Source organism: Lissotriton vulgaris, chromosome 4_1 (genome assembly GCF_964263255.1).
Source record: "Lissotriton vulgaris chromosome 4_1, aLisVul1.2, whole genome shotgun sequence".
NCBI classification, from domain to species: domain Eukaryota; kingdom Metazoa; phylum Chordata; class Amphibia; order Caudata; family Salamandridae; genus Lissotriton; species Lissotriton vulgaris.
In genome coordinates, this window is record NC_141691.1 from 2,102,465,222 (window position 1) to 2,102,491,503 (window position 26,282).

Consider the following 26,282-nt stretch of genomic DNA (forward strand, 5'->3'; position numbering starts at 1 on the left):
ACAGATTCCACACTTAAAGTCAAACTAAAAATGAACTTTTTCACCAATCTGTCTCAAGGAGATGGGCACTGGAATAGTCCCTTGAACAGTGATTTTTGACAATTTACATTTTTACTTGATCTTCAGGGAGTTTACAGACCTTTCACAGCTGATCAGAGTACTGAAAACATTCCAGGATTTTTTGTCAAATTTGGAAAAAGTTTGTTTCTGTGGTGGAACAGTGTGGTCTCAAGGCAAAAATTCAAAACAGGAGTAATAGGAAAGATACCTTCTTCACACTCCAACAAGTGGGCATGGCTTGCAGAATGTGATGGGTGACACACCTCAGAAGCTCTGCCCAGATGTGTAATGGTGTTATGGGTCCCCTGATCCTGAAGTTGCTAACATTGCTCCACTCCCTCCCTTCTGAAATGACTGCACCCCCATGGACCACAATTCCGAGGTGATGTCACTCTTGCGCTTCTGCCAGAGGTGACACTGGCCAACAAACCAAACTCAGGATTTGTGACACCACCTATGAACCCCTAACCCTAGAAGCAGCCTTAACCTGAAACCCTGACGTGGAAATGACGCTGTATCTTCAACTTATTGCACCTCCCATTTTGCAGAAAGTGACCTCATAGGTGCACAAAGACACAAGGTACTCCTTCTTTTCAACAGTCCCTCTTCTGCAAGGTGCTAGGAAGTCATGGTGTGGGAAGCGACCACCGCATCTCTGTGCTGAAAGTTCTAAACAACCTCTGCTTTAAAGCCCACCCACTGTGCAACGCAGTGACCTGCTGTCGAAGGAAAAGACCCTTCTTAAAATGTACAAAACAAGGCTAGAGTATGGCCGGATATATATTTTTAATGGTTTTCTTTCAAACCACACACACTCTGTTGGGACGGGAAGTCCTCCACGTGGTAACAGGCCTTCCACCCTGTCAGGAGTGCACCAACGGTACTGATATCTGAATACCTAATGCTCATTTTTGTTTCCATAGGTAAACATTGATCATGTAATCGTGCATGTTTGCCCTCCCATAGGCTTGTTTCAAGGATTGCGGTCATATTGGAATGGGAGGGACATGCAAAGCACTACTGTCATAGTTGTGAAAGCTACTGCTTGTACCAGGAGTTAAGCAGCACAAGAGTGGTGGTTGCACCAAACCTTGTAGTGATTATTAATGGTGAGCTAGTGCTCTTAGACCTGTGTCACTGGAGTGAGGCCTAAAGTCTTGAAGAATCACTCATTTAAAGGTCCACTACTGTGTGTTTAGAGCACACCTTGGCCTGCATCGTTGTGATGTGCAGTGCAGGAGTGGTGTATCCATGGTGGGTGTATGTGTGCCTGGGAGGGGTACAATAAACGGATTTTGCAGTACTGTGAAGGCAGGCATGTTGAATGCATTTTCTGGGCCTAGATGTACGAAAGGTTTTTGCATTCGCAAATGGACCAAATCGCTATTTGTGAATGCAAAAGCCCCTTTCAGAATGAATGAAAGGCAATTTTGCTGCTCCAAATTGTGATTCCTTCCTTTTGGAAGTCACTATTTTTGTGATTCTAAATAGGGGACATCAAACATGAACTTCCAAAGGTGAGTTGCGATTTCAATGTATGAGGATTTCTTAATTTCAACTTGTTGCAAAATGCAGTTTTAAGAAAATGCAATGACAAGCAATTTAATTCAGGTGCTTATCGGGTGCAACCTATAACAAGCACTGGCATAGCCAAAAGGTCTCGCCTTTGGGACCTTATAAGTTTTTAGCCAGAGATATTGTCTTTGCCTATGTGTTTCAAGCTGTGCTGTACAGAAGTCTGCATCATGCTGAAAAGTTATAATAAAGAAGTGTCAAAAGACTTTTTGTTACCTTACATATGGCCGAGAACGCATTATGTACAACTGAATGACGATATTAAAAAAGTATTAACAATAAATAATGTCTTGAGGTTTTTTTGGCCTGTCAATCCAGGCAACTTCTATCTGCCTGTCCCAATGGTGGAATGTCTACATATAAAAAGTTCACGATCGGATGGCTCAGGCAAAAATAAATCACACAATGTATGTGCAACCTTTACATTTGTACGTGACACTAAGATGAGTAGACGAGCCTTTCTTAGGCTAATGCCAACACTGAGTTAAAGGTAATGCAGTGGAAAAAGGGTGAGTGAGCCACATTTGTGGCTATTCACAAACATCTGGCCTGACCTGGATGGGCAGTTAAAGGCCAGACAGCAGCAAGGAGGGGGTAAGTGCATGCCTTGTCTGTGAACTGTGTCTAACATGACCTTTGCACTCCTTCAGCTGGTTACACTACCACCGTTTGTCTGTCTGCTTGTACCAGAGTCATGTGCATGAATTAGGTTATGGCCCTTCCTCATCTGAGACACAGGTGTGGCCCTTTCAGTCTGTGACCTGTCTCACTTGGGATGTGTGTCCCTGCTGTTGCCGAAGGTTGAGGTGGAAAACAGCATCTGCTGCTGGTACAATACATGGGCCTACATGAGTGAGGCTATTGATTGAAATGTGCTTGCACAGTGCCAGATATCTGACATGTACTCTGTGTGGGCCATTAATACATGTTCGAATTGCTGCTCTGCCTCACCATATGTGTCTGGGGTGTTTACCACACACCCATGCAGCAGGTGGGACAATGTTGGTGCCCTAGAAGTATGTACGTCATGTGTGTCACACATTCATAGACCCATGCCTAGTGTTCAGGGTAATCCCATGGAGCACATGGACAAGGTCTGGTATGCCTACTCCGGACATGAAGTACACTATGTTTTCCTTCTCCCGTCTGTCAACCTACATTTCATGCACTGTGAAAAGTGCAATAAGGTGTCAGACTCGGATCACTGAAATAATATCGAGGGACAAAATATCGACTTGCAAAAATATCGTGGACAAAATATCGACAGACAGAATATCGAGTTTGTATCTACAAACAGGTGAGTACAAAAATATTGAGTACAAAATATCGTTTACAAAAATATAGTTTAAAAAAAAATCGACTTTAATAAAAACAGTGTTAAATTAAATTAATATTTAAATTTAATTACTAAAATATACTTAAAAATACTTAAATTAACTTTTAATAATTAAATAATTAATGAAATTAATAAAAATAAATGTTTACAATCATATTTGTTACAACATATATATATAGAGACATACTATAATTAAATAAGATACTATTATATTACCGTACGATAGCAGACGTTTAAAAAATACTATTCCCACTCCAAAGAGTGCAAGCGTAGGGAAAGCATTGGATAGCGTAGGGGTTAAAATTACTATTCCCACTCCAGTGGGTGCAACAGTAGGGAAAGCGTTGGATAGCGTAGGGGTTAAAATTACTATTCCCACTCCAGTGGGTGCAACAGTAGGGAAAGCGTTAGATAGCGTAGGGGTTAAAATTACTATTCCCACTCCAGTGAGTGCAACAGTAGGGAAAGTGTTGGATAGAGTAGGGGTTTAAATTACTATTCCCACTCCAGTGGGTGCAACAGTAGGGAAAGCGTTGGATAGCGTAGGGGTTAAAATTACTATTCCCACTCCAGTGAGTGCAACAGTAGGGAAAGTGTTGGATAGCGTAGGGGTTTAAATTACTATTCCCACTCCAGTGGGTGCAACAGTAGGGAAAGGGTTGGATAGCGCAGGGGTTTAAATTACTATTCCCACTCCAGTGGGTGCAACAGTAGGGAAAGCGTTGGATAGCGTAGGGGTAAAAATTACTATTCCCACTCCAGTGGATGCAACAGTAGGGAAAGCGTTGGATAGCGTAGGGGTAAAAATTACTATTCCCACTCCAGTGGGTGCAACAGTAGGGAAAGCGTTGGATAGCGTAGAGGTTAAAATTACTATTCCCACTCCAGTGGGTGCAACAGTAGGGAAAGTGTTGGATAGCGTAGGGGTTAAAATTACTATTCTCACTCCAGTGGGTGCAACAGTAGGGAAAAAGTTGGATAGCGTAGGGGTTAAAATTACTATTCCCACTCCAGAGAATACAACATTAGGGAAAGTAAATACTTCAAACATAATTAAAAAATGTATTATTGAATATCTATTATTAATTAATTAAAAATAAATAATATTTGTATACAATATAATAATTAATATATTAAATTTACTAATTAACAATAATTATTTCTATTGATCACCTATTAATACTAATTAATAAAAATATTTACAATTAATTATTTAATAATTAAAATTTATTTAACAATTATTTGAAATTAAATAAATATAAATAAATGTAATGAATTTATTATTTATAATTTAATCACTTCCCACCCAATTCCCCTATAAACTCACAACCCGCTACAAAAATAATTTCGTAAAATTTACATAATTACCAATTAATCAATTAATTAACATTAATTACCAATTAAAATGTAATTAATTAACTATTATAAATTAATTAACTATTAATTTAAATTTACTATCAATAAATAAATGTAATTATTTAATTAATTATAATTAAAATACTTCCCACCCTATTCCCCTATAAACCCACAACCCGCTACAGAATTAAATTACGCAATAATTATAAAAACAAAAATCATTAATAAAAATTAATTATAACATAAATACACACTTTTGACACATATTATACCATAAAAATGCACTATAACAATTTAGATATTATTAAAAAATCTATATTTTTTACAATCTATATTTTTAACAGTCGATATTATATCACTTACCTTAAAAACAATATTTTGGTCATCTATATTCTGTCCTGTCGATATTTTGTCCAGTCTATATTTAAAAGTCGATATTATGTCCAGTCGATATTTTTGAGTCGATATTATGTCTGTGCACCGTCAGACTCTGTGTCATTGGGGGGTGGCCTACCTTTTTAGGCTCTTTGGGTGTCAAACAGTTAGGGATGGGCAGGCAGCTGAGATGTGGCTGTTGGATCACTAGGAAATTGGACCCCGGGCAGCTTAGCAGCACTCTGGCGGCCTCCCGGCTCTCCCTTCTGGAGGACCTGGAGGAAAATCTGGCTCAGTTTGCTTACTGAATTTCTAGCTCGGTCATCACTGTAGGCTGAGGAGAGAGTCCCCCTCTAAGCCCTGGTTTACTTCTGAGCTGAGGACTCTGAAACGGTATTCACCTGTTACAACGCATTTTTTACAACGCACTACCATTACAACGCAGGCATTACAACGCATACCATTACAACGCATGGCGCTGGGGGGCGCTCTAGGATAAGAGGTAAGTTTAATTTACTATCCAACACCTTCCCTAGGGTCCACGGGGACTGGAGTTAGAATAGTAAATTATACTTACCACTATCCAGCACCCCAAAGCGCTATGCGTTGTAGTGGTATGCGTTGTGAATACCGCGTTGTAATGGTATGCGGAGTAAAAGTATGCGTTGTAACATCATACATCCCTCTGAAACATGCGTCCAAATCTTTGGAGAGAGTATGGCGCTCCATTGGTTACGGCTCTAGGGATAAACACGCCTTGCGAGTCAAACAAAAACTTTAGTATGCAGCCATTGGTGCGGCCAAAGGCCTATACTACTCTGCTTGTATTGATTGGGTCAACAATAATTCTAAAACATTTTTTGCCATTGTGCAGAACTTCTTAGCCCCTAGTGCCCTAGTGGCCGGGGCACCTATCTCGAATACCTGGTGTAACACTTTGGCAAAATTATTCAAGGATAAAATAACTAGCATCCAAGAGATGTTTTCTACTTCCTCTAGGAAATCTACAGGAGAGCTCCGCCTCCAGGTTTTCCACGTTTAGAGCAGTTGACCCACCTAGTTCGCTCAGAATCCTCAAAGCACTAAAGTCGGGATCACCCAATGACCCGCGTGCTGTCAGGCTTCTATCAGATGTGGCAGAGACCATTAATCCAGAAGTGAATTTAATGGTTAATCAGTCGCTTCGAGAGGCGTATGTTCCAATGGTATGGAAGCAGGCTTTGATCCTGCCTCTCCTTAAAAAGCCATCTCTTGATCCCCTGCTACCTGAGAACTACGGCCCTATTTCGCTCTTACCAAGTTTGGCCAAGGTATGCGAAAAGGTGGTTACATTTCAACTTACCAACGAGATATCAGGCTTAATCCATCCGGCACAATCTGGCTTCATATGAAGTCAGCTCTGTTAGAGGTGTCAATTGCGATCCGGGAGTGTTTGGATACCGGTGGGAGAGCTGCGTTGGTTATGCTGGATCTCTCCATGGCATTTGACACGGTGCCCCACTCTTTGCTCCTTGACCATCTGGTAGAGATAAGTATTTTGGGCACGGCCCTGCAGTGGATCAAGTCCTTCTTGGAAGGTCAGTCACAGCAGGTTTGGCTTCCTCCATGTGCCTCTGTGCCTTTGCTGATGTCCACTGGTGTGCCGCAGGGGTCATCACTTAGCCCCTTGCTTTTCAACATCTATATGACTCCGCTGGTTTATTTGGCGGAGTCATTAGGGGCTAAGGAGGATGACTCGGTAGTGGCAGCTCAACACTGTTTCTCTTCAGTGTTTCAGTGGCTGGCGAAGGTTCTGCTGAAATGCAATGAGGGTAAATCTGAAGTGCTTCTTTAAGGCTCATTTACAACGGGCTATAAGGAAAGGCTTTGGCTTCCCAGGTTTCCCCGACCAACTGCGGACAAAGGTGCCGCTTAAAACCTTGGCGTCTGGTTCGACGAAAACCGGAACTTTTCCAGACAAGTCTCATTTCCAGACTTCAAAGTATCCAGGCGGCTGCAGCCAAACTGGCACTCTCTCGAGAAAGAAGATCTTCTACCACTCTTGCCTTGGCCGACCTCCACTGGCTACCTATACACCAGAGGATCTGCTTCAAATCCTTATGTATTGTCTTCAGGGCAGTTCATGGGCTAGGCACCAGACCACTCCAAAATAAATTCAACTGGTATGAGCCTACCCGGTCTCTTCGATCCTCATCTTTAAACCTTATCAGCATTCCTAGGATCAAGAAAGCCACATGCGGGGGAAGAGCTTTCAGCATTGCTGCAGCTCACTTATGGAACAACCTCCCTACTGACATCAGAAAAACAAACAAACTGATGGCTTTTCGGAAAAAGGTTAACACATGGCTCTTCCCAAAAATCTAACTTATTAGCTCCTTGACCACTGTCCTCTTCTGTTCTACAGGGTTCTCAGCTATATGTACTCAGCGCCAGGATGCCCGTAGGGTTGCAGAGCACTCTACAAATGCCATAAATAAATAAAAATAAATAAGAAACTGGCTGGCACCTGCTTTGGCACCTTGAAAACCTTGAGGAAGTTTCTTCCCCTTTTGCCAGGTAGTGCCAGAGAAACTGTGGTCCGTGCCCTTATTTTGTCCCGATTGGAGTACGCAAATGCGCTTTTGATTGGCAGCCCAAGTTCTCTCACCAAGAAGCTGCAAGTTGTTCAAAACTCAGCGGCCAGACTTCTTCTGGGCTTAACATCAAGGCACAGTGTGCGCACTTATCTGTGCTCTTTACACTGGCTACCAGTTGAATCCCGTTTGAAATTCAAAATGCTAACTATTGCTCATAGGGCCCTCTATGGGCTAGGTTCCATTTACTTGCAGAAGAGGTTTGCTTTTTACACACCAGGAAGACTGCTGCGCTCGTCTTGCCAGCTGCTTGTGCAGACCCCTATGATCTACTTCCAAAGACTTGGTGGGAATTCCTTTGTGCGCAAAGCCAGTATCGCTTGGAATACGCTGCCTTTGGCTCCTCTGGGCACGCAGGACCCTGTGCTGTTCAAGAAAAAGCTGAAAACATTGTTGTTTTAGTCTCTGATCTGTGTGCATTGTTCTCTTTTTGTAGCTAGCGCCGAGACACTTTCGAATAGCTGTGCGCTGTATAAATTAAATATGTGTGTACTCATGTAACGTAACTGGTGCTATGTAAAGCGCTCAGATACCCGATTCGGTTCGAGTCAAGATCGCGCTATATAAAACTCAGCAAAAAAATAAATTTAGCATGGTATACAACTTCCAAAAGTTTATACTACAGTGATGTCAGTTGCCCTGCATGCATTTAATTATAGCATTGGTCATCAATACATGAGCACATCATGGTGTGTGTCCTGATGAAACGGCAGGGATCTTTTGGACCAATATAGGCGTGAAACATGTCAACTTTATAAGTTATCTAGAAACATTATGCTTTTGTTGGTAACTCCTAGCTTACGAGTTTTTTACTCTGAGAAGGGTACCTCTCTATTAAAATTCCCTTTGGGAACCCTTAGGCATTTTTAAAACACACTGCCCGCACAATATCACCCTTTACCTGGGACTCCATCCACACACCCACATGCACCCAATGGCAGTTCTTTAAAAGATCTCACCTAAAGAGACACTTCCGGGGACCCGCAGGGCATTTCACCACTTGCTCGATGAGGAGCAACTGCCCAATGATGAAGCATGACATACTTCGGGGTTTGTGAGGGCAACAAGATTTGTCTTTTCTCTAACCCCGCCTCTTTTCACTGAGTCTGAGACCTAGAAACCCTTTTTCCTCTCCTCTTGCTTCACTTTCCTTGGTTGAGTGTTCGACCTCCTTCATCACTCACTCTGGAACAGTGCCCTCCTTTGTTGACTTCTTCTAATATGTGTCAGCACCATTGGTAATCTACTGCAAATGATGGTAAGCCGTGTGCTCTGACTGTGATGTGTGAGGTCAATACAGGTGACTGATGTGGATCTGTTTACTCTGATTGTTTGCAGTTACATCTACGGCTACTGGAGGAGACAGCTCCATTGACCAGGAGGAGCCACAGAGCCAGCCAGGGTCCGCTGCGGAGAAGTCAGAGGGACCCAGCGGCACGGAGGTTGAGGGGAGCCACACTGAGCAGACCTCAGCTATGACCACCTCGGCTGAGGAAAACTGAAGCTTCAGTGATGACTCCCTTGTGGAGGTGGGTGTCGGCAGCCCCCAGACAACACCTAGTGAGTCTAACCCCACTACCACCACCCTCTCCACCCTCCCATCTGCCCCCATCCCAGTTATCCGTGGAGGATCCCGTGTAAGGAAGCCAGGCACCGCACCCCCGCCCCTGTCTCCCCTACTGCCCTGAGTGTGTAGTCTGTGGGCTAGCTTACGCAGATCCATGTAGGGCAGACCGCAATGCTGAGTGTCCTCCATTCACATATCAATCTGTTGACGCAACTGGTATCCTTCATGGAGGGCATCTCATCAAACATGTCTGCCCTACATTGGACCATTCATGGCATGGCCTCCACATGGACGGCAGCAGTGTCCCTTCTCCAAAAGGCCTTCACCCCTCCTACCTCTGCCACATCTACAGTCCCCACTACCCTACCTGTCCCAAAAACACACACACTGGCACAGGCATGCACCACATCAGACACAAGCAGCATACAGCCATGCAAGACAAAATCCAGACCCAAAAGCACACACTCCGGGGACTGATGGCACACACACAGGGGATGGGTCACAGAAACAAAAACAGGCATCCAAAAGCACACTGCAGTATTCCGATGCTTTTCCCTCAAAAACCCCTTCCCTTGCCACACCTAAATCCCCCCCTTCCTAGCAGCTCTTCGTCGGTGACCTTGGCCTCTTCCCCACCGATCCATCTGCTCCAACTTATAAAGGGAAGAGGAAGTCACCATGTGCAGATGTGAGTTCCCGTGCCACACGGACGCCCTCCCCCAGGGACATAAACACTGAGGCCCCCACGGGCAAATCCCCCCGGCCCAGGAATGGCAAGACCCCACCAAAACTTCACAGTCTCCATCCTGCAGCCCCCCGGCTACCACTGCACAGGTCTCACTGCCATTCGCTTCCCCAGGTTCACCCACACACCGATACCACATCCCCAAAATGCTCAGGCCCTCCCCACTATGACATGCACTTCCAACCCCACCTCACATGTAAATGTAAATGTACAAAAACAACAATTGCCCCTGCTCTAGGAAAATATCATAAAGGCTTAGTAAGTCTTGGTTATGGTACAGTAGTAAATTGCGCACATCAATAGTGTTTCAGAATCAAAAGCAAGAAAGTTCAAAGAGGTAGAATCCTTGTTATGGAATACAGATTTATTGTTCCTCTTGTTCTGGCCAACACGTGTTTCATCGCAGGGAAACAGACTGCGAATCTTCAGGGCCTTTGGAAAGAAAAAGCCGGAAGTAGTGAAATGGCCACGAGTATTGTTATTGCGCTAGAAAGCGTTGTCTGGTGATTCCTTGAAGAGTTTTATAGGAAAACCTTGCCCGGGAGGAGAAGAGTTTAAAGCTGTTACGCTAGAAGACTGGTATTCAGGCGGGTACACCTGAACAGGTTCGTTCTCCCTCCTGTAGTTCCCGGTGCCGTCGTTCGAAAAAATAGATACTGTGCGGTTACTAGGGAGTGCGCCTGTCCTAATTCTGGAAAACCTCAAACCCTCCCAGTGTATCAATATGTAAATGTAAATGTATTTGAGCTTATATAGCGCACAGCTACCCGCAGTGGGTTTCCCGGCGCTTGCTTAGGGAACCCGTCCTGGTATTCCCCTGTGAGATATCCCGGCAGGGTATCCACAAGGTGAAAGTCAGGCATCCCGCCGCGAGGGGCCGTTGTGGATATTAAGCAAGCTATTGCCCAGAGTCGCAGAGTGTGAACCTGTGAGTCGAGGAGGCACCGGAGCGAGAATTATCGAGTCCGTGGAATTTTTAGCCCAAGACCCGCCGAGGCGGGGAATTGAACCCTGGTCCAGGGCCGATCTCAGCTTCCGGGTCTGCCGCCTCTAACCCCTGAGCCACACTTCTCCAAGCTGAAACTGTTCCTGCCAATGGTGTGGAGTCAGTGCCCCCCCCCCCCCTGTCCTACTCACTTCATCAGAACCCCATTTCACTCCCCTTGAGATTGGCACTGCAGTAGGGAAACATCCACCCCGTCTGACCTGGGCACTGCAGTGGGACCCCGTCCACACCATCTGACCTGCCCACTGCAGTAGTGACAGCACCCACCATGTCTGACTTGGGCCTGTCAGTGGTGACGCCACCCACTGTGTCAGCACCTCCACTGCAGTTGCTAGCAACACAACTGCACCCACCACCACCCCCCTGCCCCAATCTGCTGTCCCCTGATCCTGATCCTGTCCCTGCGGTGCCTGGCCTTCCCCTATGTAGACCCCTCCAAGGGGAGATGTCCCTTGGCCCTAGCAGTGCAGGCAAGCAATGGGTGTCAAGTTGCCACATGTCACCCTGTTAGGACTCCTGAGAAGGACTGGCCATTGGCCTTTTGACATTCTTGAGTTCACAGGTACATGGATTTCATTGCTGAATAAAGCAAATTGTTGTTATCCAGTGGTGTTGCATCTAATGTATATGATGTTGATGATGTGTATCATGAACTTGCTGTTGTAATGGTGTCTTAAAGGTATACGAGACTGATTTGTTGATGTGATGGACTACATGTGGTCCATGGGATATGTGTACTTTGGTGGTATGTATTTATGACATAATTTGCTGCTATTTCGGGGTGTTATGTATGCAGAATTTGTGGGCCAGGTATTACTCCTTCTGTTTGCTACTTCACATCATTGCCATGCACTGTTGCACCTCTGTTGGGCTAACATTTGTGCACATTGTGAGATTCCCTGACTGGGACCATCTCCACTGGACAGGCAGGTTTGTGCATCAATGGTACGCACGTCATCTGAGTCATCAGGGTACCTTGCTTTACATGTGTATTGCGTATATGCAGATGACTCAAAGGGCACTCTCAAATACAGGCTGATGTGACCAGAACTTTTATTGTGTTGCAATTATTGGCTCACTGAGCAAGTGTTATGCTAACATGACAGAGCCCGGCACAGACAACGTTTGGCACAGCTAACCTTGGCCAGCAGTGGAGCCCCCTCATGGCAGTGTGTCATACCTTGACATTGTTTGAGCCCATGGTGTGTGTAGTGTGAGCATGTCTGTGTGTGTTCCATTTACTTTTTCTACACAGCCTGTGTTCCCTACAGATATTCCTGTTGGTGGCGCTTGCTGAGTTGTCCTGTGTTCATCCAACATCTTAATCCTCGATTTCTTGGGATGTAGGTGCATGGCACACAACTGGTCATTAGGGTGTCATCTCTAGGCGTTTTATAAGTAAAGCTCGGGATGTTGTCAAACACACATGGGACACCTTCAGGATTCCCCTTGCCAACAAGATGTAGTTTTCCGTATGTGGTATCTGTCAGTGAGTGGGTCACTTGTATGTGTGTGTGACTACTCCCACTCATCAGGGTCATAGCTGCAATATTGGAAGGTGTCAACATGTGTTATCTGTGGCTTTCCTTTGGTTCATCATTGTTGTGGGAGTGTGGCAGACGTCCCAATGATTCTGGTAGATTTCACGTCATGCCCAGGTACCGCATACTGTGCAGTGTTGTGGACATTCACACGGGTTGTTGACTCGCCATGTGTGAGTTTTTATGGGAACCTTAGATCCCACCACCAACCCTGGGGTTGTCATGGGTGCATGAGCAATGTCACCAGTTCGTGTGTGCTTAGCTGATGCACATTGTTGCAGATCAAGGTATGTTGTGTTGAGGATGGCCAAATGTGAGTTGTCTCATGGCCAGGCTCTTACCTACTTTGTGTTCATTGATGACAGGCCCTGGCCAGTGATTTGTTTGTGTAGGTGTGATGCCAGTTTGTTAGTCAGGGCACATGACCCAGTGCGCACCGGTGACTGTACTCAACAGTATGGGCAACATCTACCTTTGATGAAAACAATGTGGACTAGCCCACTATGTGTATGCAGTTTATCTTAGTCACTGTTTAGTGGCATGGATTGTGGACCCATTAGGTGTTGTTAAAAGACACCTAATGGGTCCATAATCCAGGCCACTAAACAGTGACTAAGATAAACCGCATACACATAGTGGGCTAGTCCACATTGTTTTTATCATATTGCATTTGGGGACAGGACGCGCCCCGCATACCCTTGCTCTCTTACTTTTTTATCGACAACATCTACCTTTGTCATCACAGTGGGATTGTACACGCTACTGTCACCCCAATGTAGGGTCCCTCAGGGTAGTGCTTTGTTGGGCTGTCTTTTGCTGTGTTGTTTGCTATGCCACCCAGCTTGTGTCACATGAATGCGTTGGGATCCCACTCACCTGACGATGCCTGTTTGCCCACCAAGGGATGCCCAGTTCCTTTTGTATGGCACTGTGTACACATCTGTGTAATTGGGGTTCTGCCCATTGTCATGTGTTGTGTAGTTGCCTGGGGACACTGAGGCACACACACATGTTGTGTATGATATGCAGTGTGGGGCTGCCTGTCTGTGTTTGTGAATCTGCTCCACTGCATTGGTATGGCTTTTGCGGTCTATTGGCTGTATGTTGTTTAGAGGTTTTTCCCTAGTGTCCCTGTGTCTCCTGGCTCATCAGTCTGCACATTCATCATTTTTGGTGTGTTCCGGTGACTTGGTCACCTGACAACAGCAGTCTACACAGGATTCCTTAGTTTGTGTGTCTGTTTGTATGGATTTGTATGTATGCATCATGGTGCTCCCTTGTCGCATTGTCTAATTGTACACTGGAGTAATTATCAGGGATCATGGGCATTGTTTGTCTGCACATGGCAGAGGGTGTGTTAGACGGGGACCTGGAGGGTCAGCCGAGGACAAGGGGAGAGGCCTCCAGTGAGGGCCGTCTCCAGCGATCGTACAGACAAGTAACTTCCCCCCCACAGATGGACACCACACAAGGATAAGGTTAACACTTTTTATATGCGATTCTTGAAGCAAGGATATCACGATACAGTGAGATCGGGAAACGAGGGTCCTCTCAATTCTAGTCTCTGGAAGGGAAAGGGGGTAGCGGGACAGTCTTGGTACCGATCTGGTACTGAGGTGGTACGAAGGATAGCTCACAATCCTCGAGCTCGGAGTTCTGGAAGGTCGGGCCGCGGCAGCGCCAGCAGGCTTAGATGATAAGTCTCACTTGAGAAGGGCCGCGGCAGCGCCAGCAGGTCCCGACAACGATGTAGGTTGCAGAGGGCTGTGGCAGCGGCAGCAGGTCCCGATGAGGATGAAGGCTGCAGAGGGCCGCGGCAGCGCCAGCAGGTCCCGATGAGGATGAAGGCTGCAGAGGGCCGCCGCAGCGCCAGCAGGTCCCGACGAGGATGAAGGTTGCAGAGGGCCGCGGCAGCGCCAGCAGGTCCCGATGAGGATGAAGGTTGCAGAGGGCCGCGGCAGCGCCAGCAGGCAGGACGATGGTTCACAAGGCAGGGCTGCGGCAGCGCCAGCAGTCCGTCAAGGATGAGTTCTTCTAGGTGTCTCTCGACTCCAGGATACAACTGCCTTCCTGCTCTGGAGCTGCCCCAGTTATAGGTCTGGCCTCCTTTGATGTCCGGACCCTCGCTCTTGGAGGTCGGGAGGTCCGGGATGAGGGAATCCAGACACCCAGCAGGGGGGTAGAGCCAGCGCCCGGGGAGGCTGGGGGCGATCGGCACCTGGCGGGGGAGAGCCATCGACACTCCTCTCTCCCATTGACCTGCCAAGTGGTCCGTTCACCTCCTGGGTGGATGGTGGTGCCTCGATGTCGGGGCCTGGCCAGGCCCAGGGTTGGGGTCGAGCTGAGGCCACGCGGCCTCGTGGTGCAGTGTCCAAGATGGCGGCTGGGCCGGGCAATGGTGCTGACGGTGGCCCGGGCCCGTGATACTGAGATGTTCGGGAGCAGGCGTCCCATCGGAGACGGGTTGCGGGTTGCTTCTGTGGGTTGTCGGGGTCGTTCTTGTGGTGACACCGGGAGAGCCGGTGTCCGGCTCTGTCATGCGGGGAGGGAGCGAGCCCTTCACGAGGCCTGTCCAACATGCGTCCCCCCCAGCTGAAGGCGGGGAGAGTCACCCATCCTCTTGGGTACTCTCCTCGTCGAGGCGGAAAAAAGCATGACAGGCCGTCCGCGTTGGCGTGGTCCTGGCCTGGACGATGCTCCAGAGTGAAGTCCATCCCCTGCAGGGAGATGGACCATCGCAACAGTTTTGGATTTTCCCCCCGCATCTGCATCAACCATTGCAGGGGTCTATGATCTGTTTGTACCCGGAAGTGGGTACCGAAGAGGTAGGGCCGGTGCTTCTTGAGGGCCCACACTACTGCGAAGGCCTCCCGCTCGATGGTGCTCCAGCGCTGTTCTCGAGCCAGCAGGCGTCGGCTGATGAAGGCCACTGGCTGATTGACTCCCTCTGCGTTTAGTTGAGAGAGGACTGCCCCAATGCCATGATCTGAGGCGTCCGTCTGGACGATGAATTCCCGGCTGTAGTCGGGGGCCTGGAGCACAGGGGCGGTGCACATGGCGGCCTTCAGCTTCTCGAAGGCCGCTTGACAGTCCGGGGTCCAGTTGACTGTTTTGGGGTTTTTCTTGGATGTGAGTTCCGTGAGGGGCCCCACAATGCTGCCATAGTCTTTCACAAACCGTCGGTAGTATCCGGTGAGCCCCAAGAAGGCTCGGACCTCGGTTTGGGTGACGGGTGGCTGCCAGGACTGGATGGCAGCGATCTTGAGCTGGAGAGGGGCCACCAGACCGCTCCCCACTTGGTGCCCGAGGTAGGTCACGGACTCCTGGCCAATCTGGCATTTGTTGGCCTTGATGGTGAGGCCGGCCTGTTGGAGGGCGTGCAGGACTTCTCGGAGGTGGTGAAGGTGGTCTGTCCAGTGGCGGCTGTATACAGCGATATCGTCCAGGTAGGCGGCGCTGAACTCTTCGAGGTCCGCCAATACCTGGTTCTCAAGTCGTTGGAAAGTGGCTGGAGCGTTTTTCATGCCGAATGGCATCACTTTGAAATGGTAGTGACCATCCGGGGTAGAGAAGGCGGATCGTTCTTGGGCTCTATCTGCCAGTAGCCCGCTGTCAGATCGAAGATGCTCAGGTAGCGGGCAGCCCCCATACGGTCAACCAGTTCATCTGCCCGGGGAATGGGGTGAGCGTCGGTTCGGGTGACAGCGTTCAAGCCCCGATAGTCTACACAGAATCGGAGCTCGGGGGTGGTGCCCGGGGCAGCAGCTTTGGGGACAAGTACGACTGGGCTGGCCCAGGGGCTGTCGGATGGCTCGATGACTCCGAGTGTGAGCATTTTAGAGACTTCGTCCTGGATGCAGGCGCGCACCCGATCCGGCACTCGGTACGCCCGGTGTCGGATAGGGGGACTGTCCCCAGTGTCCACGTCGTGAAGGCACCAGGGGGTGACCCCGGGGGTGAGGGAGAACAGGTTTGCAAATTGCAGCAGGAGAGCCCGACAGTCTTGGCGTTGCTCCGGGGTCAAGGCATCGGAGAGTCGGACCCCGTCCACCGAGCCATCTTTCTCACGGGTCCTCAGTAGGTCAGGGAGGGGCTCGGAGTCTTCTTCCGCCCCACTATCTGTGGCCATCAGTAGGCTGAGCTCCGAGCGTACGAAGTGTGGTTTGAGTCTGTTGGCGTGGAGGACCCGGAGGGGGTTCCGGGGGGACTCCATGCCTATTAGATAGGTGACAGGGCCCTTGCGCTCAATCACCTTGAAGGGCCCGGTCCATTTGTCCTGCAAGGCACAAGGTTCGACGGGAGACATCACCCAGACTTGCTGACCGGGTTCGAACTCAATGGAGGAGGCATGTTGATCGTACCATTTCTTCATGTCCTCCTGACTGACCTCGAGATTGGCTTTGGCGAGTTCCCTGAATCGCCGGGTCTGGTTGCAGAGGGTCAGGAGGTACTTATACACGTCCGGAGGGGTCTTCTGGGGGGTCATTTCCTATTCTTCTTTAACCAGGCTGAGGGGCCCCCGGACAGGATGTCCGTACAGGAGTTCGAAGGGGCTAAAACCGAGGGATTTCTGGGGGACTTCTCGGTAGGCGAAGAGGAGGCACGGGAGCAGCACGTCCCATTGGCAACGTATGGGTTCCTCCAGGCCCATGATCATCCCCTTGAGAGTGCGGTTAAACCGTTCGACCAGTCCGTTTCCTTGCGGGTGATAGGGGGTCGTGAACCGGTACGTAACCCCGCACTGCTGCCAGAGAGATTTCATGTATTTGGAGATAAAGTTTGTGCCTCTGTCGCTGACGACTTCCCGGGCGAATCCCACTCGAGAGAAGATCCCCATTAAGGCTCGGCCTACCACTGGTGTTGTTACGGTCCGAAGAGGAATGGCCTCGGGATAGCGGGTGGCGTGGTCCACCAGGACCAGGATGAATTGGTGCCCTTGTGCTGTTCGGGGGTCCAGGGGCCCCACAATGTATATTCCCACACATTCGAACGCGGTGGTGACGACGGGGAATGGTTGCAAGGGTGCTTTGATTTTTCGGCCGCTCTTCCCGCTGGCCTGGCAGGTGGGGCAGGCCCGGCAGTGGTTGGAGACATCATTTTGCATTTTGGGCCAGTAAAAGTGGGTTACCAGGCGGTTGTAAGTTTTGTCTTGCCCCAAGTGCCCAGCAAGGGGGACATCGTGTGCCAAGTTCAAAAGGAAGTCTCTGAAGCGGAGGGGCACCACCAGCACCGACTGGCCCCCAACTCAGCAATTCTTTGCTCGCTGTACAGTAGGTCATTGTCCCAATAGATCCAGTGGGCCCCTGCGGTGTCTCCTGCGCTCTGGGCGGGTGCTTGCTGTCGGAGTCCCTCGAGGGAGGGACAGGTCTTCTGTTCTTGCCGGAATTGTTCCTGGGTGGGTCCACCCTCTTGACGCCACTGGGCCAGTTCTAGAAGATCTTGGAGCTGAGGGGGCCCTTCTTGGTTTTGCTCTGGGGGATCAGTACGGAGGGTGTCTCCCTCTGGGATGATCGGGGGAGGAGGTGCTAGCCATTCAGGTTCTTCGGGTCTGGGGATGGCGCGGGCGGCCATGGACCGGGTCGTTACGCAGGCCCAGTCCGGGAGGCCCAACATCCCCAGGTGCTCTCTTCTCTCAACGGCTGCCCAAGGGGAACTCTCGAGGTCGTTTCCCAGGAGGCAGTCCAACGGAGCATCATCGCGGACAGTCACCTTTAGCATACCGGACACTCCTCCCCATTCGAAGGGGACGCAGGCCATCTGACATAGGCTCTCCGAATTGTCAGCTGATCGGACGGGCAAAGAACGTTTGGCAAAATTTGTTCCGGGGTCACCAGGTGACAGCGGACTGCCGTCACACTGGCCCCGGTGTCACGCAGGGCTTCGACCTTGCCCCATTAATGTTCACCCACTGGCTGTATTTTCTGGTGTTGGCGGGTAGGGGAGCCCGCGGAATCATGTCTCTTTCCCCCAGGCAAGCCAGGATCATGGCGGCGGGTTCCCACTCGGGCTGTTCTTGTTCGTACTCTTCATAGTCTTCGGGGGTTTGCTCCTCTCCTAGGGCGTCGGCAGCGACCTGGCGGGGTACGGGACTCTGGTTCTTCGGGCAGCTAGGGTCGCTGGCGTAGTGGCCGATCCGCTGGCACCTGTGGCAAGTAACGTTGGCTCGGAACCCTGGACGCATCGGGGGGTTTCCGAGACCGGCCGGGGGCGGGGTGTTGCTGGCGGGAGCTGCCGGGACGGCGTCTCTGCCCCGGCCCTGGCCTCCTCCTCCTCCTCGGGAGCGATGGGGACCTTGGTTGGCTCAGTTTGGTTCACTTGGCCCACTTCGGGCCACTCGAGTGCTTTCCCATCGGTCAGCTTCAGCGGCGAGCTGCCGAGGTTCAGTCAATTTACTGTCGAGGAGGTGCTGCCTGAGCTCGACAAAGCAATTGTTGGAGAGGTGCTCCCACACAATGAGGTTAAAGAGTTGCTCGTAGGTGGTTACGTGGCTGCCCTTGATCCACCCCTCGAAGGCTCGGCTGAAATAGTTCACATACTCCACCCAAGTTGTACCCGGGATCCGTTTGCAGTTGCGGAACCTCTGGCGGTACATCTCGGGCGTGAGTCCGTATCGAGTGAGGAGGGCGGCCTTCATGTAGTCATAGGATGTCATCTGATGGTCCGGGAGCTGCAGCAAGGCATTGCGGCCTTCATTGACGAACCTCCCCCATAGCCCGGCTCCCCAGTCACTTCGATCAATCCGGTGGAAGGTCATGGCGATTTCGTAGGCCTTGAACCACTGCTGGATGTCGTCGCTCCGATAATATTCTCTGACGACATCCTTGGGGATGTGGACTTTTGGTTCGGCAGTGCCAGGGGTGTGCGGGCGCTCGGGCACCCCTAGATCTTTGTTCTGTTTCCGCATTTCTATTTCTGCTAGCTTGCGCTCGTGTTTGTATGCCAGTTTTTTCTCTTCGAGTTCTCTGTGCCTTTGTTTCTCTTCCCGCTCCTCTCGGAGCCGTAAGTGTTCTAGTGTTATCTTCTGTTCTGCCAATTTCAGCTCTCCGTCCAGCCGGAGCCGTGCCAATTCTAATTCATGGAGTCTGCTTTTCTCTCGTTCTTGGATCTCTTCCAGGGAGAGACCCGCTCTCCTTCCTTCCGTCGGAGTGGTGTTTGCTTCTGGTGCCTCGAGGTTTTGGTTCCGGGGTATGGCCGCACCCGTTTCTGCCCAAGATTCTAGCGAGTGTTTGAAGTCCTCGTCCGTGCTCAGCCCGGTGGTAGGAATGCCTAGTTCCATGCAAAATTGCTTTAGCTCTCGGTGGTTGTACTCTTCTAGTTTCTCCATCTGGAATTTCTCAGTGGGTCCGCTCTCTTTTGTTGTCATTGTGGTTGAGTCGTGGGGTGAGTTACTCTCTGTACGATTACGCGTTGGTTCGGATCGCGCCGCTGGCCACCAATGTTAGACGGGGACCTGGAGGGTCGGCCGAGGACAAGGGGAGAGGCCTCCGGTGAGGGCCGTCTCCAGCGATCGTACAGACAAGTAACTTCCCCCCCACAGATGGACACCACACAAGGATAAGGTTAACACTTTTTATATGCGATTCTTGAAGCAAGGATATCACGATACAGTGAGATCGGGACACGAGGGTCCTCTCAATTCTAGTCTCTGGAAGGGAAAGGGGGTAGCGGGACAGTCTTGGTACCGATCTGGTACTGAGGTGGTACAAAGGATAGCTCACAATCCTCGAGCTCGGAGTTCTGGAAGGTCAGGCCGCGGCAGCGCCAGCAGGCTTAGATGATAAGTCTCACTTGAGAAGGGCCGCGGCAGCGCCAGCAGGTCCCGACGACGATGTAGGTTGCAGAGGGCAGCGCCAGCAGGTCCCGATGAGGATGAAGGCTGCAGAGGGCCGCGGCAGCGCCAGCAGGTCCCGATGAGGATGAAGGCTGCAGAGGGCCGCGGCAGCGCCAGCAGGTCCCGACGAGGATGAAGGTTGCAGAGGGCCGCGGCAGCGCCAGCAGGTCCCGATGAGGATGAAGGTTGCAGAGGGCCGCGGCAGCGCCAGAAGGCAGGACGATGGTTCACAAGGCAGGGCTGCGGCAGCGCCTGCAGTCCGTCAAGGATGAGTTCTTCTAGGTGTCTCTCGACTCCAGGATACAACTGCCTTCCTGCTCTGGAGCTGCCCCAGTTATAGGTCTGGCCTCCTTTGATGTCCGGACCCTCGCTCTTGGAGGTCGGGAGGTCCGGGATGAGGGAGTCCAGACACCCAGCAGGGGGGTAGAGCCAGCGCCCGGGGAGGCTGGGGGCGATCGGCACCTGGCGGGGGAGAGCCATCGACACTCCTTTCTCCCATTGACCTGCCAAGTGGTCCATTCACCTCCTGGGTGGATGGTGGTGCCTCGATGTCGGGGCCTGGCCAGGCCCAGGGTTGGGGTCAAGCTGAGGCCACGCGGCCTCGTGGTGCAGTGTCCAAGATGGCGGCTGGGCCGGGCAATGGTGCTGACGGTGGCCCGGACCCGTGATACTGAGATGTTCGGGAGCAGGCGTCCCATCGGGGACGGGTTGCTGGTTGCTTCTGTGGGTTGTTGGGGTCGTTCTTGTGGTGACACCGGGAGAGCCGGTGTCCGGCTCTTTCATGCGGGGAGGGAGCGAGCCCTTCACGAGGCCTGTCCAACAGGGTGCTATTGAGATACACAGCAATCTTTGCCTCCCCAAATCTATGTTTGTATGTGACCCAACCACTACATTGCCACAACATTGCTTGTGCGGTTGGGACCAGGAATCATGCATGCTGGTTTGGAGATGAGGCTATGTTCATGTCCACACTCACCTTATGTTCATTGTAGTGATGGGGGGTTTAGACCCCATTACCACATCGGTCCTGAGATGCTAGATTTTTAAACCCCACCAACACCTTTTGGGAACTGTAGTGATGAGGGGTTTAGACCCCATTACCATATTGGTAATGAGATGCTGGATTTTTTAACCCCACTAACACCTTTTGTGCACTGTAGTGATTAGGGATTAGACCCCATTACCACATTGATCCAGAGACGCTTGATTTTTGAACCACACTATCACCTTTTGGGCACATGTGTTGGGAGTCACAATGTATGTTCACTGTCAGGATCTGTGGTGTGGTCATTTTACTCACACAGACATTAAATCTTGCATGGTAGGGGGGGTTTACTTACTCATCCTATGTGTTTGATTCCTGGTGGTGCTAGGCATCTAGCCCCCTATGAGTGGGGATGGTAATAGTGATCAACGTCCATCCTCCTATGGGTGGGGGTATAAGTGGTGATGGGCATACAGCCCCCTATAGTTAGGATATGCTAGTAGTGATAGGCACCCCCCCCTATGAGGTGGACAATGCTGGGATTGATAGGCCTACAACCCCCTATGGGGTGGACTCTGCTGAGCGTGATAAGCATCCAACCCCCTATGGGGTGGACTCTGCTTGGAATGAGAGGCATCCACACCCTATTGGGTCGTCTATGCTGGGAGCGATAGGCATCGACCCCCCTATCATAAGTATATGCTAGTAGTGATAGGCATCCAACTCCTATGGGGTGGACTATGCTGGGATTGAAAGGCTTCCACCCCCTATGGGGTGGACTATGCTGGGAGTGATAGGCATCCACCACCCTATTTATTTATTTATAAAGTTTAATATAGCGCGAACCAGATCCCGAGGGATATTAGAGCGTTTCCAAAAGGATGAAAGGGAGACTACTACTCCAGTAAACAATAAACAGTTGGAGTCACAAAAATCACATACAAATGATACACCGCAAGAAGAGAGGGAGAATACAGAGCCAGTAACAATATCATATAAGAATACCAAACAGTTACAATCACAATATTCACAGACAGGTGGTACAAGTAATAAAATAAGCAGGTCAATAACAGGCTGCTACTTCCGAGAGGAGCATGGAGCACAAACTCAGGATGGTAAAAGGATGTAAAGTCAATCAGCACCTATTGTATGGTCAGTGGTTGCGCGCTACTGCACATCGGCCAAATTAGGGTAAAAATGTGTTCATTTGTAATCTTTTGGCTTCTAGTTTGAAAGCAGTTAATGATGATATTCTGCGCAAATCCGGTGGAAGAGAGTTCCAGATCTTTGGTGCAGCACCTAAGAAGTCTCCGTGACAAGATCTCTTTTTATTCATGATACGTGGTTTCAGGAGGAAGTTGTTAGCGCTTCTTGGCGCTCTCTTGCCACATGATAATTCAAGCTTTTGTGCTAGGTACCTGGGGCTGTTGTCGTGCAGGGCTTTGTGCACCCAAATGATAATCTTTAACTGGATTCGGGCTTCATACGGCAACAATTTAAGAGACTTTAAGACTGGGAAAATGTGCTTATTTAGTATGGTACCAGTAACTAGTCTGGCCGCAACGTTCAGGGCTGACGTCAGTGGAGCCAGGGTGTACTTGGGAAGGCCACAGAGCGTCGCATTGCCATAGTCTAGGCTTGGCAAGATCAGTGCTTGGACTGCTTGTTTGAAGTAATTTTGTGAAAGGAAGGGCTTGATATTTATGTGAGTCCTCATCAAGTGATTAGCTCCCTTACATACATTTCTGATATGATTTTTCATATTCAGGTGCTTGTCCAAGGTGATTCCGAGGGATTTGGCAGAGTCTATGGTGAGAGGGGTGCAATTGAAAGCAGTGTGGTGAGTCAACCAAAGGTCTAGCTTGAAGGGGTGGTTCAGAGGAGAAATGAGAAGGAATTCAGTTTTGGAGGTGTTGAGTAGGAGGTGGTTCTCAGTTAACTATTTTTGAGTAGAGGAAAAGGTAGAGTTGAGTGAGATGATGCTATCAAGGGATGAGATTTTCAGGTAAAGTTGTGTGTCGTCAGCGTACATGTGGAAGGGAATGTTCATGTCATTTAGAGAATTAGCAAGAAGTTCCAAAAAGAGGTTGAAAAGGATAAGAGAGAGGGCAAACCCTTGGTGGACACCCATGAGTTCTGGAGAGGACTGGGAGAGGGAGTGGTTTGCCCTAACTCTTTGTGTTCTGTGGTGGAAGAAGGAAGAGAACCATTGTAGCACCAGACCCGAGAATCCCATCATGTTCTTCAGAGTGGAAAGGGGGTTGTCGTGATTAAGCATGTCGAATGCGGAGGAAATATCAAGGAGGATCAGGAGGCAGGAGTCCTTTTGATCGAGTATATTTAATATGTCGTCCAAAACATGCGTGAGTGCCGATTCTGTGCTGTGCCCCTTCTGAAAGCCTGATTGATGTTGGTTAAGGAGTTGGAAATTCTCCATGTGAGCACAGAGTTGGGATTATACACATTTTTAGAGTAATTTAGCTAGAGTTAGATATGGGCCAGAAACTATTGAGATCAGATTTCTCAGCAGTTAGTTTTTTAATATGGGTGATGCATGCGCTGCTTTTAGACAGTCTGGGATCATGCCTTGGGATAGAGAAACATTTACTATCATTGTCCATGTGGGCATGAGAACATTCTTGATCTCTTTGAAGATGGTCTAGGGGCAAAGGGTCACTGAAGTGGTTGGATGGATTGGTGTTCTGAAGAATCCTGTAGATGTCTTTTTCTCCGAGTGGGTTAAAGGTGCTCCAAGAGGCTTTATCCTTGATGATCAGGCTTGTGAGATTGAGCTTTTCTGTGACAAGAGATGGAGCAGACCTAGAAGCTGGTAGTAAAGCCTTCTTAGAGGCAAGTTCACTAGAGATGAGTCTTGATTTCTCAATGAAGAAAGCAGAAAATTCATCGCCAGACGGTGGATGGACATTGGAGACAGAGTGATTAGTCACCGCAGTTGATTGTTGTTTGACCAGTTTGAAGAGTTTCTTGGGGCAATTCGCAGCTTGATCAAGTTGTTGTCTGAAGTAATCTGCCTTAGCGCACTTGACTTGCTTGTTGTAAATACTCCTAACATCTCTAAAGAATTTTAGGTGTTCAAAGGAGGGATTTGACTTCCAGGCTGGTTCAACTGCCCTATGGTTGCATCGTTCCGTGTTTAGAATGTCGTTGTACCATGGTTTGGTTTGTTTTGTTGAGATATTTTTAGTTGAAGTGGTGCAATGTCATTCAATATGTTAGAGATGGCCAAGTTGTAAGCGCCGGTGAGTAGCTGAACCTCACCCAAATCGGCTTGGGAGGAGAGGACAGTTTTAAAGTGGGCAGCTAATTGAACTGGGTTTATTGATCTGAAGTCCCTTTTCCAGATATGATTTAGTTGGATGAGCCTTCTTCAACTTCACCTCCATATTGATATAGAAGAGAATGCAGTGGTGGTCTGACCAGTCGCAAGGGGTAATGGATTCCAACGTGATGGACTGCCCTTTTGAGATAATGAGGTCCAAGGTTTCACCTTTGTTGTGCTTTGATAGGTCACAGTGTTGCTTAAGATCATGATCCTTCAAAAAGTCTTTAAGGCAGGTAACCGCTTGGTCATTAGGATTAGATCAATGGAGATTCGAATCACCAAGAAAGATTTGGGATGTAGCTGAGTCGACATTACTGGAGATAATCTCCATTAGTTGTTTAATGAAGGGGAGGTTGTTTCCCAGAGGGTGATAAAAGGTGTGAAGTTTGCAGACCGGCCAGTTGTTACTTGCGATGTTGAGACATAGATATTCACAGGCAGAGGGCGAAGAGGACTCTATGTGGGAAATGGAGAGTGTGTTCCTATGAATGCAGGCTAGCCCACCTCCATGCTTCCTAACTCTGTCCAGCCTAATTAGGTCATGAGTAGGAGGTACAAGGAGGTCTAAAATAGGAGTGGAAAATGCATTTAGCCAGGATTCAGTAAGGATGATGATGTCCAGATCACTGTGTTGAATTAGGTTGATTATTTCTGAGATGTGTTATCTGGCTGACCTGCAATTGAGTAGTACACATTTCAAACGTGGAGGATTTGTGGCTGAGGGAGTCTGGGAGACATTCAATCCCATGAGATTGTCTTTATTGATGACTCTAAGATTATGAGGAGGTTCTCTGTTCAGGTTAGGATGGATGGTTTGTATGTGCTTCGGCGGGGTCAAGTTGGGATTGGGCCTAGTAGAGTAGGAGTTGTGAAAGTCATTAAGATCATTGGACGCCAAGGTCTTAGCTCTCCTAGGCCGTGTGGGGGCATGTTAGCTAAGGGAATGGTTTGCGAGATGGCGGAGGCTAACAACTGGCCGAAGCAATCACTATCACTATCACTAGGGGAGGTTCTAAGCAGATTCACAAAGGTGAGGAAGGAACTGATCATTGGGAAAAAATCCTTTGAAAGGACTTTTAGGTCATGTAGTTTGGTAGTGATAAGGTGCAGCTCTAGATATATATCATCAAGGCGCGCATCTAAATCTGAAAGGGGTATAGGATGTATTGAGAGAGAGGGGGATTCTCTGTGTATGCCTGCGTGCGCTAAAGTGGTGGATAGTTGTTCCAGGGGAGGGGGTTGAATTGAGGTATTAGCAGGGAATTAGTGGGAATCAGAGATGTGGCGTTAACAACAGTGGTCTGAACATACCTCTGAGGGTCCTGAGCAATTCCTACCAGAGATCGAGGGTATGAAAAATCCTGGTCGGGAGCCAAAGATGTGGCGTTAGCGATAGTGGTCAGACCATATCTCTGTGTGTCCTGAGCAAGTCCTACCGGAGATCGAGTGTATGACAAATCATGGTCGGAGTAGGGCATTGTTGGGAGTGATAGGTATCCACCCCCACAATTCAGGGAGTGATAGGCATCCACCCCCCTATGGGGTGGTCAATGCTGGGAGTGATAGGCATCTACTTCCCTATGGGGTGGACAATGCTGGGATAGGCCACTACCCCCCTATGCGGTGGACTATGCTGGGAGTGATAGGCATCCACTCCCCTATGGGGTGGACAATGGTGAGATAGGCATCCACCTCCTAAAGCGTGGACTATGCTGGGAGTGATAGGCATCCACCCCCTATAGGGCGGGCTGTGCTGGGAGTGAGAGGCATCCACCCCCCTATGATTAGGATATGCTACTAGTGATAGGCATCCATCCCCCTGTGGGGTGAAGTGTGCTGGGATTGATAGGCATCCACCCCCCTATGAGGTGGACAATGCTGGGATAGGCATCCACCCCCCTATGGGGTGGATTATGCAGGGAATGATAG

The 26,282-nt window shown here is 49.3% G+C and overlaps 1 pseudogene; it reads right to left on the reverse strand.

The window, feature by feature from the left end:
- LOC147725125 (uncharacterized) overlaps positions 1-25,831 on the reverse strand; it is a 191,239-nt pseudogene extending 165,408 nt beyond the window's left edge.
- Between the last annotated feature and the right edge of the window lie 451 nt (positions 25,832-26,282).